The following is a 21,711-nucleotide window of genomic DNA, read 5'->3' as shown; positions in this document are numbered from 1 at the left end:
GCATTTCCCACTGCTGTCTCTTGAGGTGTGGTTTTTCCCTCCATGTCCTCAACTCGCTTCAGATCTCTGATCTCTCATCTTTAGCCCCATCTGCATGAACCAAGGGGGCTATTTAGGCTACCAAGGAGTGTGTGGGGCAAGGGCCTGAGAGAAGCGGAGATCCCCTCAACCAGCAAATCAACACATTGGCCAAGAGAAGCACTAGAAAGAAGCAATTTTTTAAAATCAAAAGTGTTTTGTTTTGTTTTTAATTTTTAGAAACAAAAATTTAAGGAAAAAGAACTGACAGAAGTATAATTAAGAGGGAAAAGAGAGGGGAAGGAGGGAGAGGCAAAAAGCTATAGAATGTAAGAATGTGTATACAAAGCAAGTCAAAATTCTCTTTAAAAAGGGCATGAGGGGAAGTCATTGGTCTGAGCTTGAGAGTTTACCTCCAAAGGTAGATTCAGAATAGATGTCCCTGTACCCTCCTGGGTCTACACAGATCAGACAGTTTTCATTTGATCAATGGAACTTGGAGTTCAGACTTTTTCCTCTCCACTAAGGATGTTGTGAATACCCTTTCCTGGAGACCTTTAAGAAGTGATGAAGTCTCTGTTTGCCCAGAGTCTATTGCAAGAGGGATTAAACCTTGTACTTTGTACTTCTGGGTGATCTTCCAGTGTGAAGAGCTTAAACAAAGGGACTTCAAGGCCACCAAGCTTCCCACTTGCCTAAGAACTCTGTTAAGCTAAAGAATGGGTGTAATATTCTGTAGTTAAGAGAGCAAAGTAAAATGTTTTTCTCTGGCCCCCATGTTCCCAGATACATTTAGAGTCTCCACTGGATTAAATAGTGTTCTCCCCTCCCAAAAAATCTGGGCCCACCCAGAACCTGTGACTGTGGCTTTATTTGGAAATAGGATTTTTGTAGATGTAATTGTTAAGATGAGGTCATATTGAATTAGTATGGGCCTTACATCCAATATGACTGGAGTCTTTATAAGAGAAGATTTTGGAGAAAAAAGACACATAAAGGTAAAGGCCCTGAGAAGGCCGGGGCCAGGGCTGGAGTGCTATATCTACAAGTCAAGAAACACCAAGGATGTCGACAAGCTCCAGAAGTTGGAAGAGACAAGGAAGGATCCCCTGCTACTTCATTCAGAGAGCATATAGCTCTGTCAACAACTGATTTCAGGCTTCCAGCCTCAAAACTGTGAACGAGTAAATGTCTGTTGTCTTAAGCCACCTCGCCTGTGGGGCTTTGTTATGACAGGTCTAGAAAATGAATACAGGGTTAGTCATAAGAAGGCCCACAAAAGAACCTTAAGACTTGCCTGGCCTTTGTCTGAGGACATCTTTCTGGCTGCCCCATAGGTCAAGGCCCCTGAGGGTCCCAAGCCACCATTCTGCCCTAAGTGACTCCTCTGTTTCTTCCCCACGGTCTTGCCTTTCATTAAACAGGTACTTGTTGAGGGCGGTGGCTAATGTGTCTGTTGCCTTTTAGTGTTGCACTTTATTTCTGTTTCACATAAATATAGAAGCCCACTTGGAGGGAAGCCTGCCTTGGCAGGAAGCTTTGGCAGTTCTGCCAGCTTTGCATATCTCTCAAATGAGTTATGAGTGGATGGGGACCGGGAACTGGACTTGGCTGCCTTTCTTGAGCCCCATAGTCCTCCCAAGAAAGTGGCCCAGCAATTCCCCAAACTCCCTTTCTCTTCCAGGAATAGAATGGCCACTCAGCCACTACATGGAGAGAAAAGAGAGGGTATCACACACAACCCCCTAAGCTCCCTGTTTCTCACAAAACACTTCTTAAACAGTAGTGAAGAGCGTTTTCAAGCTGCTGTTCTTTGTGCCTAAGCAGATTGTAAAGAAAATCTCCTGGCACAGCCTGGGTTAGGGCTACTGGTCCATTACTTGAGAAGAAGCACATACCAGACATGTGCTAGGAAATTTGACAAGGAAGCTGTAGAGACTTTGCAGGTGAGAGCAGGGGAGAGTCCCAGGCAAATGTCTGAGTCAGCGGAGTGGGTCTGGCCAATAGGGACATAGGACAGAGTCTTGAGGGTTTTTTGTTGTTGTTTGTTTGTTTTTTGGAGAAAGGGACAAGGATTTGTTAAGTATAGAAGTAAGAAAGCTGTTTCACAGACAAAATAGTGATCTGTCCCCCCAGGCAAAGAAGAGGACCCCCCCACCTTTACCTCTAATGAAGGATTTTGTAAGTTGTTTTTTGTTTTTGTTTTTTTGGTTTAACCACATTCTTTTTTTTTTCTTTTTTTTTTTTTCAATCTATTTTCAGCATAACAGTATTCATTGTTTTTACACCACACCCAGTGCTCCATGCAATCCGTGCCCTCTCCAATACCCACCACCTAGTTCCCCCAACCTCCCACCCCCTACTCCTTCAAAAGCCTCAGATTGTTTTTCAGAGTCCATAGTCTCTCATGGTTCACCTCTCTTTCCAATTTCCCTCAACTCCCTTCTCCTGTCCATCTCCCCTTGTCCTCCATGCTATTTGTTATGCTCCACAAATAAGTGAAATAAGTCAAGCAGAGAGAGTCAATTATCATATGGTTTCACTTATTTGAGGGTTGAGGGTTTTTTTTTTTTTTAAGATTTTATTTATTTATTTGACAGACAAAGATCACAAGTAGGTAGAGAGGGAGGCAGAGAGAGAGAGTGGGGGAAGAAGGCTCCCCACCGAGCAGGGAGCCTGACACGGGGCTCGATTCCAGGACCCTGGGACCATGACCCAAGCCAAAGACAGATGCTCCAACCCACTGAGCCACCCAGGCACCCCGTGTCTCAGTTTTTAGTGGAGTATGTTCGCCCCCTACCATGGTCCCTATGATTTCAATCTCCTAAGCACCCAGAAAATTGCTTCTTCTATGAACAATGAACAGGGCTTGGAATTACTAGCACTACTTCTCTGTTCAAGGCACAGAATTCTAGAATAGCAGGGGCTGCAAAGAATCTGAAGACCAGTGGTCTCCAAATTGCAGTGTAGGCACTTGAGGAATTGGGCAAGGCAATCAGTTAGGGTGTGGGAAGAAAATGTTGAACATCCCAGCTATGTTTATTTTGTTCTTAAAAAATAAAAAAGAACTTGATTAATAGCTAACACAAGGATTGACTGGAATGAAGGTACACAAATTATCAATATGTATAAATTAGGTATGAATCTCTTACAATTAGTTTTGGTTATGCACTGTGATCAGTAAAAAATATAGAGTCTACCCTTCTGGTCCAGAGGCTTTCAAAATAAGTGCTGGGGGTGAGGAGGGGTGGTATATAAAAACAGAGCATTTCTTGAGCAAGTGAGGGGTCTACTTAATCCTTTCTGGCCTCGTTAGGCAATTCAGCTCTGCTCCTATATGCTCTGTATTCTGAACTTTTACATTATGATTTGTTTGATAAAAGAGTTTTACTTAAAAAAAAAAAAAAAAGAATGTTAGACAAAATAACTGAACTATTTCAGCTCCTTTATTTTTCAGATGGGAAATTTAAGGCCTAGGGGAAAAGTGATTTCTTTGGGTAACACAAGTCATTAAAGCCAAGTCCAAGGTTACAACTCCCTTTCTTAACTCTTAGTTCACTGTGTTTTCCAAATGAGCCATGTCTGCTGCAGACCATACACACTGTTTGAGTGAGCTTACATTAAAAAACCAAGCCAGATGGAGAAGCACAGGCAAGGTGGGGTCTCTGGATCCCACCAGCAATAATCTAGAATCCCAGAATGATCTACCCCATTCCAGCAATGATCTGGAATCCCAGAACGGAGCCTTGGTCACTACAACTCTTCAAACTTAACTTTGTTGCCTTTCCTGGACTCTTCCTAAGAGGAGAGCAGCCTGGGTGCACTCACTCATGACTGGACCCACAACAAACAGGTTATCAATAGGCTTGACCACTTGGCCCCAGTGACTTTCCCTTTTGTTTCCAGAAGAAGGCCCTCATGTTCCTGGAACTTCTGGGATGTGGTGAGAATACACAAATTAGAGATTGTCAGAGGCTTTCCTCCTTGATCTATGCTGATTTTAAACAGGGAAAGTAGGGATCTTTCTCTGATTTTAAGCCCCGGTAATCACATGAAGTGATTTGTTTCCTCTGGGGATCATCAAATCTCCTATGTCAATCCATTTCCCAGACTCACACCATGTGCTGCTACCAGAACACTGCTCTCAAGTATTCCCAAATTCATTATGTTTTTAGGGAGTTTAATATATTCAAGGGTCTTTGAGAGATAAAAACCACCACAGGACAGGTCCTCTGCCTTTAAGGAAAATATTTTGCAGATTAAAAAACAGGACCCAGAAAAACTCACAAAAAAATACAACTAGCCAAGAATACTGCTTCTGAGTGGGTACTATACAAATTGAGAATTCTTCCTTTCGCATTCAAACTCCTTGAGGGTGGGTCATGTGTCTTAAATCAATATGCCTATTGCTTAGCAAATCGTAGATGCTTAATAAATATGTTGAGCCTATGAATATTAATTCAACAAATAAATGAACAAATGAATTAGTGAATTCCTAAACGATTTAACAGAGGAACCAGAAGAGAGGGGAATCATTTTGAGTGATCCAGGAAATTTCATTGTTCGGGAAGACTTTGAAGAATGACTAAAATCACAATTAAAGGAGACAGAGCATGTTTCAGGTGGTGAGAAACTACCCAGACAGATGGGTATGGAATCAAAGAACCACTTTGCTGTTTCAGACCAGCTTGATAGGCCAGGATACACAACTAAGGAGTATGTTTGCTCCTACAAACAAGAATGACTGGAGGGGCATCTGGGTGTCTCCGTCAGTGAGGCACCCAACGCTTGGTTTCAATTCAGGTCATGATCACATGGGTTGTAAGATCCAGCCCCAGGCTGGGCACCATGTTCAGTGGGGAGTCTGCTTGAGATTCTCTCCCTCAGCCCCTCCTCCCTCATGCACACACACCTCTTTCTCTCTCTCTTTCTTTTTCTTTCACTCTCAAATAAATAAATATTTTTTAAGAAGGAAAGAATTGCTAAAGGCCATTAAGCAAGAGGGAAGTATAATGAAACAGTGTTTTTGGAAGGAACATTGGAGGTGATATAAAAGGTGGATGAGGGCAGGAAGGGGTGATGCATCCCTTTCCTTATAAATCCTGTCCTTCCAACAGAACATTTCTCCCTGACCTTCAGTATGACTCTAGCCTAAGACCCAAGGCAGCTAAGAAAAGCAGGGCTTAATCTCTTGTCCTCATTTTTCTACCACGTGTTCAAGGGCCATCTTTTCTCTGTAGGCTTTCCATGTGGTTCAGTAGGATTTAGCACCTAGATCTTCCTGCTGAAACCAGTCAACTCAATTTTTTAAATGGCCAAATTAGCCAAAAATGCTTTTCAACCTACTTACTCTCTGATCAAATCATCTTTAATGATTAACCATGGCCAGTCCAAGCCAGGGTAAATAATCTGCAACCCCTTCTCTTCATTTTCTCTGCCTCAGGCATACTTGTCCTGCTTGTCTCTACTTTGGTTGCTTCTGTCATGACTTACCTCCCTGATTCTTCTCTTTTACTCAGCAGTGTGCCTTCTCTTTAAAATAACACTGGGATATGCACCCTGAGCACTAGCAAGGCAATGTTTCTTAAACAGGCATGTTTCTTCTCAGATTCCTACTGGGAGTTCTTTTAGATCTGTCAAAAAAATTCTGACCAGCAGCTTGAATTATAGCCACTGTTTTCTCAAGGCCTCTGAACAACTTCAGCTGAACCCAAGGGTCCAGAACATATACCATTTCTCCCAAATTATGTCCTATGAAGGCACATCTACCCACCAGAAGGAGTCTTTCCAGAGAAACCTATTTAATTTGGCCACTTTCCCTCATATCTTCCATCTATTTTTATTAGTAATGATAAATATTTCCCTTTTTTGCCTGATAGCATGCTAAATCAGGAGGTCTAAGCAACATCATTATGTCTTCACAGCATTGTTTCAATGTGGTCTCTGGATATCAATTATAATACCTTGTGCTGAGAGTGATGTATATACAAGAAACTACTTTTTGGATTTAAGAGGTCACCTAATGCATGGACTACCAGACTTTGGGTAGAAGCACCATGTCATATTTATTTTTGTAGTATGAGTGCTTGACATAAGCTATGGGCTCAGTAAATGACTATTAAATAAATGGATTAACTCATGAATTATTGCAAGATGTAGTTCACTTAATTCCAGTTGCTTTAACCATCCCAGTCCTTTCCACTTTTAATCTATACCACCTAGATTCATATGTCTATAGTTTTATTAAAGTGCATACTTTTGTATATTTTTGTTTTGAAGCTTTATTTATTTCTCTCATTGGAATCCTTAGTATATCACTGACAGATTAAGGATGGTCACAAATTCTTTGTCACTCTTCCTATTAAAAGGTGGGGGTAATTTCTCTCTCCAAAAGTTAGCAGTGACACTTTTGACCCACAGAGAATAGCATAAGTGGCACTACATCAGTTCAGATCTGACCTTTAAAAAGACTAATTGCTCTTACCTCCATCTCTTAGAGCCTTTTGCTGACATTATGCCTACCATACTGAAGAGACCAGGACCCCAGATGACCTAGCTTTCTAACTGTCCCCATCAAGGGCTTGAGAGTGAAACCAACCTGGACACTTCAGACAACACAGTCACTCTACTGTGAAAAGCCCACATAACATAAGCCATATGAGGACAATCCATTTGACAGCCCCAGCTGAGCTCCCAGACAATAGCCACCATTAATCACCAACTACGCGAGGGCACCATTTTGGATACCTGGCTCACTAAAACCTCCACATAATTGCAGGCCCACCCAGCCAGGACCTGACTATAACTTCATTAAAGATTACAAGCAACACACCAGAGCCCAGCGTACATACAGAACTGTGAATTATGCTGTTGAATTACTGTTTTAAGCCACTAAGTTGCAAAGTCCTTTATTTTACAGAAGTAGATAACAAGAACACACTTCCGTGTAAATGGAAGTTGAAATGAAGCGCAGGGATTCCGCATTGGCCTTTACTCGGAGGTTTCTACAATGCCTCCTAGAGGGTTTTGTCTTCAGCTGAGGGAGGATAGGGCATCTCACTTTACAGACAGAAGGACCAAAAATAAATAGGACCTCCTCTTTGTAGGAGCTATGAATAACTCCATATCAGCTTGGCGGGCATGTGTCTGCCACCTGCCTTCGTGGTATCCTAGCACTGGGAGACTGTGGACAGCACCTAATCCATCCCCCTGCCTCCTAATACAACTACTCCCTAAAATGAATCCTACCCAAGAACTCCACTGGTGTTTTTTTCTCCCTCTTCTTATCCTTCTTCCTCTCCTCCCCCTCCCTCTCCCTATCCCTCCTCCTCCTCCTCCTTCTCTTCCTCCTCCTCTTCCTCCTCCTCTTCCTCTTCCTCCTCCTCCTCCTCCTTCTTTAATCCCAAGAAAAGGAGATCTTGCAGCTACCTTTGGAGATACATTCCAGCAAGTCATAAATCTTAATTAAAGCATTCTAACAGATACTTCATCTCAATTTCTCCAGATGCAGCTTCAGCCCTTCCTTCTCTTTCTTCACCTTGTCTTCTGCCTTTATTTTCCCAAATGATAAGGAGTAGTGAAGGAAATATGACTCCCAAACTCCTCTTTATTTTTCTTCCATGGATGTGAAGGGATGTGTCACTTCATTCCTTTAGGGAACTGGAATGTTGTCATTCAGACACCCCAGTTTTCTGATCTAAAAAATGCAAGATAAAATTACCTGCCCTGCTTACTTGAAAGAGCTGATGAAAGGATAACACCGAGGTTGCCTATGGGAAAACACTTCATAGTCACTAAAGCATTCTATAAATTCATGGAATCCTGGGCCGAGTTTGCTGTTGGCTTAAGAAATCTCACAGAGAAAGTTAATTAGTTGTTGCCTAGGGCTGGGGGTGAGGGGGTTGGAAACATTGGGGAATGATATCTAAGGAGTGCAGGATTTCTTTGGGGAGATAATGAAAATGTGCTAAAAGTGTGTTGGTACACAACTCTGGGATTACAGTAAAAGCTGCTGAATTGTGCACTTGGAACAGGACAATTGTATACTATATGAATTATATCTTAATAGGGCTGTTTAAAAAAAGGAAATCTCAAAGCTTTCATCTCTTTTCTGGATTTGCATTACTCTTTCTTCTTGGGGGATTTTTGTCACTTGTCATTCCCTGAGCCCCATCAGCCATATGCCTTGTCCCCCATCTCCGACACTTGGATAATTTCTGTATTGAGTTCTCCCCATGAAGAAGGCCTATCCTCTACCAAAAGCAGAGAACAAGAGAAGAAATGAATTAACATCAAGGGAACAGCAAACATAGACAAGACAAAATTCAGTGGTTAGAATTCAAGATATGACATTACGAAGCCGTTTATAGTTCTTAACAAAGACTGCCAAAATAGGGCCTTAGAAAGATAGTTAGCTGAAGAGGCTTACAGATCTTACAACTGGGTTATGGAACTCAGAGATGAGAGGCAATAAGTCCATCTTCATCTTAACTTTAAAGACACTCTCCTCCCACGTTGCCTCTTTTTCATTTCCTGGTAATGCTGAGGAATGAGGAGAAAGATGTCGGAGAACACATAGCTTGCCTCAGTTTCTCCTGCCTGATTCCCCAGGTCTGTCTTGATCTAGAGAGAAACTTCTCTGGGCAGCCATGAGAAACAGGTCAGAGAGAGGAAGGCCAGGAGGACAGTAAGGCCTCCGAAAATCAAGGGTTATTTTAGGTCACTGATGGTCTCTGGCCAAAGAACTGTCCCTCCACTGGCCCCAGCATGGCGCTTCCAAGGCCCTGTCAATGATGGAGCACTCCTTAGGGAGGCCTTTCAGAAAGATCTCAGGTCCACAGGACCCAAGCTGACATGCTGTTTTAGGGTCTCAGCCTGTCTCAGAACACAATCTGGCCTAGGATCAGTACTCCACAAATTCCAAAAATAAAAATGAATCCGATTCTTGAGGAGCACATGGGGGCAGTGGTATTACTCACCCTGGTTCATGATAGCCAATACCCTGACCCTCAGCCCCACCCAAAACCCCCTTGCTTCCCCCACCTGCCACTCTCAACTCCATCCAGACCCTCATCTTGCCAGCACGAAGTCAACAGAACAGGTTTCGGACAGCTGGAATAATCATCATCCCTCACTGAATGTCTCCGATTCCTGCGGAGCCTGCCCTGTGCCCTCTCCCTCCACCCTCCCGCGGCCTTGCACTCAATTCGTTCTTCTCCTGGCACCAACAGCTATTTTCCACCACCCTGCCTGGCCTGCATCCAACCCACTGCCCCAAGGGGTTTTCACTCCCCACTTCATCTGTCTCCTTCATGCTCCTCTTGCTGGAACTGGATCTTCCAGCTCTATTTCTGGATTCTTTCCACTGCCCTCTCTTTGACAGGGCGGTTTGCTTCTTCAGCCTGCCTTGCATCTCCCTGGCCTCTAATGAGCCTCTCTAAAATCCTTCAGTGTCAGGTGTAGAGCTACAGTCAGTAACTATGTTCTTGTTCCCCCCCCCCCCCAGTAGATTCCTCCTCCCTTTCCTCCTCTGCCCTGCCACAGAAAATAGAGCTTTGTGAAATGAGGGCTTTGCTGTTACCTCTGTACCTGATAGAGGTCCTCCAGTCTTCTCTGTGATGCCACTGTCACTAGGAAGAAGGGGGGATAACTCCTCTCTTTGTTGGCAGAAGCCTGTCCACAGCCTTTTCATCCATTCTTTTGCCAATTTTCCATTCCCATCTTCTCCCTTGGCCCGTACACTGATAGGACAAGCATAGTCCTCACTTCTGTTATTTTAGTTAACGTTCATCCATAGGACTTGGTGCTAAACTTCCCCATAGGTACTAATCACTCTGGCTACTGATCAGTTTCTGTCTTTGGATGACTCTGTAGCTTGGGACAGTGTCCTCTTTTTCTAAACCTCGGAATGCTAGGTCTTAGGCCCTCTGTATTCAGTTCGCTTCTCTCTTCTCCTGTCATTTTTTTTTTTTTTTGAGAAGTTTGCACTTCATTTTGCCTACACTGGACCTAATTTCCCAAAATCTCATTTCTTTTTCTTTATTTTTTTTATGTTTAGTTATCCCCTGAAGAGTACATAATCAGTTTCTGATGTGGTGTTCAATGATTCATTAGTTAAGTATACTGCCCAGTGCTCATCATAGTACATAACTCTCCTCAATACCCATTACTCCATTACCTCCTCCCCCCACTCTTCTTTTCTCTGAATCCCTCAGATTGTTTCCCAGGTTCCATAGTCTCTCAAGGTTCATCTCCGTCTCTGATTTCTCCACCTTTAGATTTCCCTCCCTTCCCCTATGGTCCTCCATGCTATTGCTTATGTTCCACATATGAATAAAACCATATGATAATTTTCTTTCTCGGCTTGACTTACTTCACTTAACATAATCCGCTCCAGTTCAATCCACATCTATGCAAATGGTGGACATTCATTTTTTCTGATGGCTGAATAATATTCCATTGTGTATAAGTACCACATCTTCTTTATCCATTCATTCGTTGAAGGGCATCTTGTCTCCTCCCATAGTTTGGGCTATTGGGGATGTGGCTGCTATGAACATTGGAGTGGATGTGCCCCTTCTTTTCACTATGTCTGTACCTTTGGGATAAATACCTAGTAGTGCAATTCCTGGGTTGTACAGTGGCTCTTTTCTTAACATCTTGAGGAACCTCCATATTGTTTTCCAGAATAGCTATTCCCACCAACAATGTAAAGAATCCCCTTTTCTCCACATCCCCACCAACATTTATTGCTTCCTGGTTTGTTAATTTTTGCCATTCTAACTAGTATAAGGTGGTATCTCATTGTATTTGATTTGTATTTCCCTGATGGCTAGTGAGTTTCATATGTCTGTTAGCCATTTGCATGTCTTCTTTGGAGAAGTGTCTGTTCATGTCTTCTACCCATTTCTTGACTGGGTTATTAGTTTTTTGAGTGTTGAGTTTGAGAAGTTCTTTATAGATCTTGGATATCAGCCCTTTATCTGTAATGTCATTTGAAAATATCTTCTCCCATTCAGTGGGCTGCCTCTTAGTTTTGTTGACTGGTTCATTTGCTGTGCAGAAACTTTTTAACTTGATGAAGTCTCAAAAGTTTATTTTTGGTTTTGTTTTCCTTGCCTCTGGAGTCATGTCTTGAAAGAAGTCGAAGACATGCATATGTTCTCCTCTAGGATTTTGATGGATTCCTGTCTCACATTGAGGTCTTTCATTCATTTTGAGTTTATCTTTGTGTATGGTTTAAGGGAATGGTTCAGTTTTGTTTTTTTACATGTAGCTGTCCAATTTTCCCAGCATCACTCATTGAAGAGAATTTCTTTTTCCTATTGGATATTTTTTCTTGATCTGTCAAAGATTATTTGATCATAGAGTTGAGGGTCCATTTCTGGAGTCTCTATTCTGTTCCATTGGTCTGTGCATCTGTTTTTGTGCTAATGTCATGCTGTCTTGGTGATCACAGCTTTGTAATATAGCTTAAAGTCAGGCAATGTGTTGTCCCCAGCTTTGTTTTTCTTTTTCATCATTCCATTGATGGTTCCATACAAATTTTAGGATTTTTTGTTCCAGCTCTTTGAAAAATGCCAATGGTATTTTAATAAGGATGGCTTGAAAGTGTAAATTGTTCTGAGCAGGATAGATATATTAATGTTTAGTCCTCCAATTCATGAGCATGTAATGTTTTTCCATATTTTTGTGTCTTCCTCAATTTCTTTTACAAATGTTCTGTAGTTTCTAAAATATAGATCCTTTACCTTTTTAGGTAGGTTTATTCCTAGGTATCCTATGGTTTTTGCAGTTATTGCGAATGGAATTGATTCCTTTATTTCTTTTTCTACAGTTACTTTATTAACATATAGAAAAGCAACTGATTTTGTACATTGATTTTGTATCCTGCCACATTGCTGAATTGAGGTATGAGTTCTAGCAATATGAGGGTGGAGTCTTTTGGGTCTTCCACATAAAGTATCATGTCATCTGCGAAGAGGGAGTTTGACTTCTTCTTTGCAATTTGGATGCCTTTTTTTTTTTTCTTTTTGTTGTCTGATTGCTGAGGCTAGGACTTCCAGCACTATGTTAAACAATAGTGTTGAGAATGAGCATCCCTGTTGTGTTCCTGATCTTAAGGAAAGCTCTCAGCTTTTCCCCATTGATAATGATATATACTGTGGGCATTTCATAGATGGTTTTTATGATATTGAGGAATCTTCCCTCCATCTCTATACTCTGAAGAGGTTTAATTAGGAACAGATATTGTATTTAGTCAAAAACCTTTACTGCATCAATTGAAAGGATCATATCGTTCATGTCTTTTCTTTTATTGATGTGCTTTATCACATTGATTGATTTGCAAATGTTGAACCAAAGTCCCATTTCAAAGAATCACGATAATCATCTTTACTCAGCATCCCCTTACAAAAATCCAAAACAATTCTGACTTCACAAAATGACTTCAATTGGCTCTCTCTTCATTTTTGAAAATAGTTAGTCTGTATATTTATAACTCCAAATATATATAAATTTGACCTGGAGACAGAAAGTACAAGTTCTAGTCCCAGCCCCACTACAAATCAGCTGTATAATATTGAATAAACTGGATCACCTCTCTGAGCTTTAATTCCTAAATTTAGGGGGTTAAATTAGATAATTACCAAGGGCCTTATAAACTCTAATTTTCTGTCATCCCTTTATGACTTCTTCAAGAATATCAATTATATTTTTAGCAATTATTTATCAATATAACTTCAAAAAGAATTATAATAGACCTTGCTTTTTCTTTTAACATAGAAGTTCTTTTAGCCTACAAGTTTTGATTCCTGGATCTTTTTAAAATAATTTTTTTCTTTAAGAAATCTCTATACCCAACATATGACTGGAACTCATAGCTCTGAGTTCAAGCATCACATGCAGTACCTACTGAGTGAGCCAGGTGCACCCAGTTCCTGGATCTTACAGTGTGTCCTCCTGGGTGGACTTGAGCAAGTACTTAAGCTCTTCAAATCTAAGTTATCATACCTGTAAAATGAGTATAACAGTACTCAGGTTATAATGTATGTAGAGCACCTAGCATCATGAGTAGCACATAGTGAGGGTTCAATAAATGTCAATTATCATTCATGCATTTATCATCCATCTTCATTACTTCTATGATCTCTATTAAGTGGAACTAAAAATGCCTCTGTGATAACCAGTTTGGTCGTGATTGTAGGAGCTAGTATGTTTGGCAAATGAAGTCTATTTCCATCATCTGTGAATCTCCTTGGATAGTTCCCATTCCCAAACTGGGGTTCCAAGTGGCACCATCAAGATTGGATGCTTTCACATGGATAGATTTGTTCTCTGCCATATTCTGAAACTTAGTATTAAAGAGTTTTAGATTATTGGTCAAACCTATATTCTCTACCCATATCGGGGATAACTGAGAACTGACCAACTATATTTCATCAAACATTTTCTTGGATTTGCAGCTTAGTTTGAATTCTTTGTGTACATACAAGGAATTCTTGGAAACCAACACAAAGAAAAAGATAGAATGTCCAACAGAAAAATGGGCAAAGATATGAACAGGTACTCACGGAAGAAATTTAATTGCCTAAAGAGAATAGGATGAGACAGACTCGTTTGTAACTGAGATACACAAATAAAATAACAATAACACATCATTTTACACCCATCAGATAGGCAGACATTATTAGAAAATTGGGTAAGTCAAGGTATTTGTGAGGATGTGGGGACAAAGTTATCCTTACATACTCTGATGAGATTGTAGGCTAACATAGTCATTATAAAGAAGGTCTGGTAGTACACAAATCAGGTTTATGTTCAGATATTCTCTATGACCAGCATCCACCCTCCTGAGTAATATCCTGTAGAAATTCTGTACAGGCCTTTAGTAAAAATCTGTGAGATTATGTTACCAGAGTATTGCTTTTTTGTAGCAGTAAATTGGAGAAAATTTGGGTGCCCATTCCTAATATGGTAGATATGCATTATGGAATACAATACGGTCCATGAGATCCACAGCAGAGAGCCAATAACATGCCTTTTGACACCCCTCCCATCTCTACTCACAAGAGACTATGAAAAATAAATTTTGTTTTTCTTATTGCAAACTTAATTCATACTTACTGGAGTTTTTTTTTTTTTTCAATCCACATAAAGAAAACAAGAAAAAAGTCATTTTTTAATCCTACCACCCAGATATAACCATAAGTGACATTTTGATACATATATCCCTGGAATTTTTTTCTGTGCAGTTACATATACATAACTACCTAGCATACTTAATTTGGAGCATACTGTCACTCTACTTTGTAATCTTCTTTTGTCATTCAACATTATATAGCGAACAGCCTTTTATCCCTCTGTATCTGCTAAGAGCCCAACAGGAAACAGATGGCACACTCGAAATAGGATGAGTCCAGAAGGATTTTGCTCACAAAGGACTATTTACAAAAGTGTGGGTGGGGTGTAGATAAGGTGTCCATGCATGCACATTTGCCTGGGATAATCCTGGGAAAAATCTGTCATTTGAATATCATATCCAGTGTGACATTTCCCAGATTCTCCACATTTTAATAAGTCTTATTATTCATGGTTGGACTGAAATTGTGGGATGGGTATGGAAAACTCCCTTTTATACTGTCAGTATCTGCCATGGTGTCATCTAGCAGTCTGTGAAATTTGTATGCATTGAACATGGATCTGGAAGTCTACCTGTGATAATGATCTCTCTTTCTCTACCATCTCCAGACCCAATATAATTTTTTTTCCAGACCCAATATAATTAATGCCTCTTTCCAAGAGAAGTTTTCCAGGTATCCACTAATCATATTTTTTTAAGAGTGCACCTGGACACAAACACACAGGGACCATATCTCCTTGTCCTAGGTCATTGGAGTCTACAGCCATTTGGCAGTAGGATGTGACAAAACTGAGGAATGCTCACAACTAATGGATAGCAGTTAACCAACAAGATGGTTATTAAAAAAAAAAAAAAAAACGGGGCACCTGGGTGACTCAGTGGGTTAGGTCACTGCCTTTGGCTCTGGGATGTTATCCCAGAGTCCTGGAATCGAGTTCCACATCGGGCTCTATGCTTAGCAGGGAACCTGCTTCTCCCTCTCTTCCTCTCTCTCTGCCTGCCTCTCTGCCTGCTTGTGATCTCTGTCTGTCAAATAAATAAATAAAATCTTAAAAAAAAAAAAGGTGAGAAATCACATATAGTGATGTAGACAGGAAATACACACTGAGTAACAAAACATGCTACAGTAGCTTTGTCATTTTGGGGGGGTACAAAACAAGATGAAACTACTTATTTATTTTTATTGTTTGGTAAACTTCTTATTTTGCAATAACTCTTCCACCAGTAGTAACCTATAAAAGAAACCTAAGCTCACAATTAATGAAAAATTAAGCTTTGAATTTCCATTTCTCAAGAAAGTTAATGATGGGCGTGTAATTTGCTCATGTTTGTTGACATTTATTGTCCACCACAAGGAATAGTCACATTACTAATCATAGGAAATATGAAAGACATGAATATGGTTTAGAAACACTGCCATCTATTTCATTAAGAGGGATTTTTTTAAAGACCATGAACCAAAACAATAATTTTACACAGTATAGCAAAAGGTCATTTACAAATCTGTGAACAATGATTCTTTATGACTTTGCATTTAGATCAAATAAATGTTCTCCTAACTTTTTGCTCTTTTTTAATTTCAGATTTTCTTGTATGTGAAGTGAAGTGACATATTTTAATATGTTGACTCCATTAGCTGAAAGTGAAAACGGTAAACAACTAAATTTTTCCAGTTTTATATTGTATATTTAAATAATTCAAATATGAAATCAGTTATCTGAATTTTTTTAAAAAAACTCTATTTTTAAATTCAAGTCAAACAATCACACTAAAACTTTGGAAATTTAATCTGACATAATTATAGATTGTAGATATATTAAATTCAGTTAAGAAGTCCAACATTAAAGATAAAATTGTTTGCCATTTGTACGACTTCTTTGGAGAAGTGTCTCTGGCCATTTTTTGAGGTGATGATCTGTTTTGTGTGTGTTGAGTTTGAGGAGTTCTTTCAGCCCTTTATCTATAGTGTCATTTGTGAGTATCTTCTCCCATTCCGAGGGTTGCCTCTTTATTTTGTTGACTGTTTCCTTTGCTGTGCAGAAGCTTTTGATCTTGATGACGTCCCAAAAGTTCATTTTCACTTTTGTTTCCTTTGCCTTTGGAATCATGTTTTGAAAGAAGTTGCTGTGGCCAATGTCAAAGAGGTTACTGCCTATGTCCTCCTCTAGGATTATGATAGATTCCTGCCTCACATTAAGGTCTTTTATCCATTTCGAGTTTATCTTTGTGTATAGTGTAAGAGAATGGTCGAGTTTCATTTTTCTATACGTAGCTGTCCAATTTTCCCAGCACCATTTATTGAAGAGAGTGTCTTTTTTCCACTGGATGTTTTTTACTGCTTTGTCACAAATTAGTTGACCATAAAGTTGAGGGTCCATACTGGGGCTCTCTACTTCGTTCCACTGGTCTATGTTTCTGTTTTTGTGCCAGTACCATGCCCATGCTGTCTTGGTGATCACAGCTTTGTAGCAAAGCTTGAAATCAGGCAATGTGATGGCCCAGTTTTGTTTTTTCTTTTTCAACATTTCCTTAGCAATTCAGGGTCTCTTTTGGTTCCCTAAAATTTTAGGATTGTTTGTTCCAGCTCTTTGAAAAATGCTCGTGGAATTTTGATCAGGATGGCCTTGAAAGTATTGATTGCTGTAGGCAGTATAGACATTTTAACAATGTTTACTCTTGTAATCCCTGGGCATGGAAACCTTTTCCATCTTTTTGTGTCTTCTTCAATTTATTTCATGAGTGTTCTGTAGTTTCTCGAGTACAGATCATTTACCTTTTGGTTTGGTTTTTTTCCCAGGTATCTTATGGTTCTTGGTGCTATAGTAAATGGAATTGATTCTCTAATTTCCCTTTCTATATTTTCACTGTTACTGTGTAAGAAAGCAACTGATTTCTGTACATTGATTTTGTATCCTGCCATGTTACTGAATTGCTATATGAGTTCTAGTAGTTTGGGGTGGAGTCTTTTGGGTTTTCCATATAAAGTATCATGTCATCTGCAAAGAGAGAAAGTTTGACTTCTTCTTTGCCAATTTGAATACCTTTTATTTCTTTTTGTTGTCTGATTGCTGTTGCTAGGACTTCTAGTACAATGTTGAACAACAGTGGTGAGAGTGGACATCCTTGTCGTGTTCCTGATCTCAAAGGGAAGGCTGTCAACTTTTCCCCATTGAGAATGATATTTGCTATGGGTTTCTCATAGATTTTATGATGTTTAGGAATATTCCCTCTATCCTTATACTTTGAAGCATTTTAATATGGAACAGATGCTGTATACTTTCAAATGCTTTTTCTGCATCAATTGAGAGGATGATGTGGTTCTTCTCTCTTCTCTTACTGATTTGTTCTATCACACTGATTGACATGTGAATGTTGAGCCATCCTTGCATCCCAGGGATAAATCCCACCTGGTTATGTTGGATAATCCTTTTAATGTACTTTAATATACTGTTGGATCCTATTAGCTAGGATCTAGTTGAGAATCTTGGCATCCATATCCATCAGGGATACCACCTTATACCAGTTAGAATGGCCAAAATTATCAAGACAGTAAACAACAAGTGTTGGAGAGGATGTAGAGAAAGAGGAACCCTTTTTCACTGTTGGTGGGAATGCAAGTTGGTGCAGTCACTTTAGAAAACAATGTGGAGATTCATTAAGAAATAAAAGTAGAATTACCCTATGACCCTGCAACTGCACTACTGGGTATTTACCCCAAAGATACAGATGTAGTGAAAAGAAGGGCCATCTGTACCCCAATGTTCATAGCAGCAATGACCACAGTCACCAAACTGTGGAAAGAGCCAAGATGCCCTTGAAGAGATGAATGAATAAAGAAGATATGGTTCATATATACTATGGAGTCTTATGCCTCCATCAGAAAGGATGAATACCCAACTTTTATATCAACATGGATAGGACTGGAGGATATTATGCTGAGTGAAGTAAGTAAAGTGGAGAGAGTCAATTATCATATGGCTTCACTCACTTGTGGAACATAAGGAATAATATGGAGGACATTGGGAGTTAGAGTAGAGAAGTGAGTTTGGGGAAATCAGAAGGGAAGATGAACCATGAGAGACTATGAACTCTGAGGAACAAACGGGTTTTTGGAAGGGAGGATGGTGGGAGGTTGGGAGAGCCTGGTGATGGGTATTAAGGAGGGCACATATTGCATGGAGCACTGGGTATGGTGCATCAACAATGAATCTTGGAACACTGAAAAAAAATTAAATTTATTTCAAAAAAAGATAAAATTGTTTGGGTAATGGTAACATGAATACAAATTTTATAAAGAACAACATCAGAGTAAAAGCAGTGTTCTTCATAATGAAGAAACCTATGTAGCAAAAAATATACTTAGAATTGGTCAGAGTACACACATAATTCTTAATTATTTTTAAAAAGTCTATAATTCAAATAGAAGCTGTAGTTGTCAAAACATGCCTTGTCTAAAGTAGGAGACTGGATCTGGAGGGCAAACAGAACATATCTGGCAACTCCCTAAATGCTCTTCTCCCACAGTAGCTTTTAAACTATTTTTAACTATGAATCTTTGGTTCAAATTAAATCATACATGGAAGCCTCATTTATAACACAGAAAAGTACCTATCAAATATGTGCCATCCAATACCCAAATCCCCACCCCAGAGGACCTCACAGAGAATTGCTTAAAAACCACTGTTCTATGACATGAATTTAAATATTTGCATAGCCCATAAATTCATGTACTATAATTCATTAAGAAAATCAATTTGACCTTTTTTCCTATTTTTGTCACCCATTTAAATTCCTTCATTAGTTATATACATTTCTCTGCTACTGATTTGTAAGAGCTCTTTATATAAAAGATATGTGTAACAAATATTTCCTGTGTGTGTGTTTTTTTATGGAATTATGAGACATACAAAAGTCTTGGAAGTTACAGAATCACATCAATCACTGTCATTCTTGTGAATTTCTCCCCTTGGTGTTATGCTTAGAAAGTCCTTCTACACCTCAAAATAGGCTGTCTTAAATGAGTTACTCCGATTTCTTCCTCCTTTACCAATAAGTAGACATGAGAAGCAGAAAGGACAAAGGAAAAACTCTGTGAGAACATGGACCAAAAAAAGGTGGGTAGGGAGTAGGGAACTCTCAATGCAGCCAGAACATGTGGGTGAACTTTAGACACTTTGCTGTCAGGATTTAAAAACCAGAAGAACTTGTGATCTTGAGGAATAAAAGATTCACTTCTCATTCTTCCATTTTAATTCATTAAAGCAAGCCTGGGGTGAAGGCAGGGATCAGGATAAGATGGCTTCCAAGGAGTATGGCTCCCCAAAGCAACCAGGTTCTGGCCCTAGAACTACAGGCTTGCCTACCTTAGGAGGGCCTTCTGGCTCTCAGAGACAGGGTGAATCCCATGTGAAATATAAGAGTCCCAGCAATGTTAATATTCTAGCTAAAGGATCTCTTGGTGCCTGATGCAGGAAAAATAACAGTTTGGCTAAAAAGGCAAAAGAGAGAGAGAGAAAGAAAGGTCTAGAAATAAAGTTGGATAGGGCAGGGGGCCCTGTGAAAGGAGGGAGGAGGAGAGTCCTCTTACCACCACCCCCCATGCACCTGGCAAAGCCTCTGCCCTCAAGGGACCACTCCTTCCCTGGCCAGCTGGTGTTTTCCCATCCACCCCAGGCCTGGCCCCAGGCCATAGACTCGCTCAGGAGGGATGTCTATCCTGGAAAGATCTCTGCAGATGCTATTTTGATAAAACTCTAATCCCTCCCCCGCCCCTTCTCCCCCTTAACCTCTAGCCAAGGCCTTTGTGTGTTTATGTGCCTCTGTGTTTGGGGAAGTGAGGTAGGATGGAGGGCAGGGTATCTTAATAACCAGCAAACATAGGCTCCCGTTACATGGAGTGGATTAATGCAGTGAAGTGGCTGCTTGGTCCCAGTTATTGAAGGCAGGTAGATGTTATAGAGAGAGGTTTCCTTGTCAGGACTTTTCAATCCTCTGGAAACCTAACATGACAAGAGGGGTTGGGTAGAATACTGCTGTTAATGCATCAAAAATGTTCCCCTACATAGAGAGATTTCATTTTACCTTTCCTTCCTTTCCCCACTCCCCATAGAGTTGCCAGATAAAGTATAGCATTCCTAGTTAAATTTGTATTGCAGATAAACAATAATGCATGGAACATATACTTCTAAATCTATCTAAATAAATATGAATATAAATATATATATTAAGAAACTCTCACTGCTTACGTCTATTCCCATTCCCTCACAAACCCCACTCATTCACTCACTCTTGGAACTCTGAAAAGTTTAGGTATAGTGGCTCCTTATAGAAGGGCAATCAGAAAGATAAATAAAGCAAAATCCCTTTGGCAGCCCTCTCAATTCTAGCTTTCCAGGGGAGCTGCCCATTCTGAGGAGGGGATGGTCCTTTCTCACCCTTGACAGCAACGTTAAGGGAAAAGCTAGGGTGAATGAGATATGAGGTTCCCACACGCTGCGTCAACAGGACAAAAGGGCTAAACCCAGAAATACCCATAGAAGCTACCTTGCAGAGAAGAACAAGCAGTAGCCCCACACTGGCCAAGGGCACAAGGACTCAGGAGAGCCCATGGCTATCAGTCCTAGTGAGACAATTACAGACTTAATTGACCTTCAGTCTTTTCACCAACAAGATAGGAAGCAATCCTGTACCTAGCTCACAGCTGGGTTTGTGGTGACAAATAAGTGAGATAATGTGATGTATCAGCATAGCACAGGGCACCTGGGAACTAAGCTCTGACACGCTTTGGCATTTGCTAATAATAACTTTTTGGTTGGATTTTTTTTTCTCATTATTACTAGAGGTAACAATGAATCCGTCCAGGACCATTCATTCACTCTTAATCAGAAGTAAAATTCAATTCTTCACCCTACAAAAAGTGCCAAAATTTTAATCAACTGTGGACTGATTTTTCTTATACTTTTTCAATAAACATGTGTTGTCTGCTATGCTCCAACAATTGGTTGGAACAATGGAAAAATAGGCATGAGCACCATCAATACTCCTTTGCTTATTGTTTTTATCAAGTATCTGGCGCTCTGATAGAAGGTGAGTTAGAATCCACTGGCACCTGTTCCTTACCACTAGGTAGTTAATCTTGCAACAGATCATTTGTTGTCAGCAATTATTCGCCAGTAATCGCACCACAATTAAGTTTTCAGTTGTAATAGTTTTAGTGTGCTGAGTAATAGCCCCACACGGATGTCCACATCCTAATCCCAAGAGCTCGTGAATATATTATCTTACAAGACAAAAAGGACTTTACAAAGTGTGATTAAATTACAGATTTCAGATTGAGATATCCTGGATTAGCCTGATGAGCGTAATGTAATCACAAAGGTCTTATAAGAGAGGGACAGGATGATCAGAGTCAGAAAGTGACGTGATGATAGAAACAGAGAGAAAGAGAAAAGGACCGGGAGATGCTGGGTGGTTGGCTTTCAAGATGGAATATGATGCCTTGAGTCAAAGCCATTAAAGCTAGAAAAAGCAGAGAAACAAATTCTTCCTTGGAG

The sequence above is a fragment of the Mustela nigripes genome, chromosome 3 (assembly GCF_022355385.1).
Source record: "Mustela nigripes isolate SB6536 chromosome 3, MUSNIG.SB6536, whole genome shotgun sequence".
Taxonomy (NCBI): Eukaryota; Metazoa; Chordata; class Mammalia; order Carnivora; family Mustelidae; genus Mustela; species Mustela nigripes.
This window is presented reverse-complemented; position numbering follows the sequence as displayed.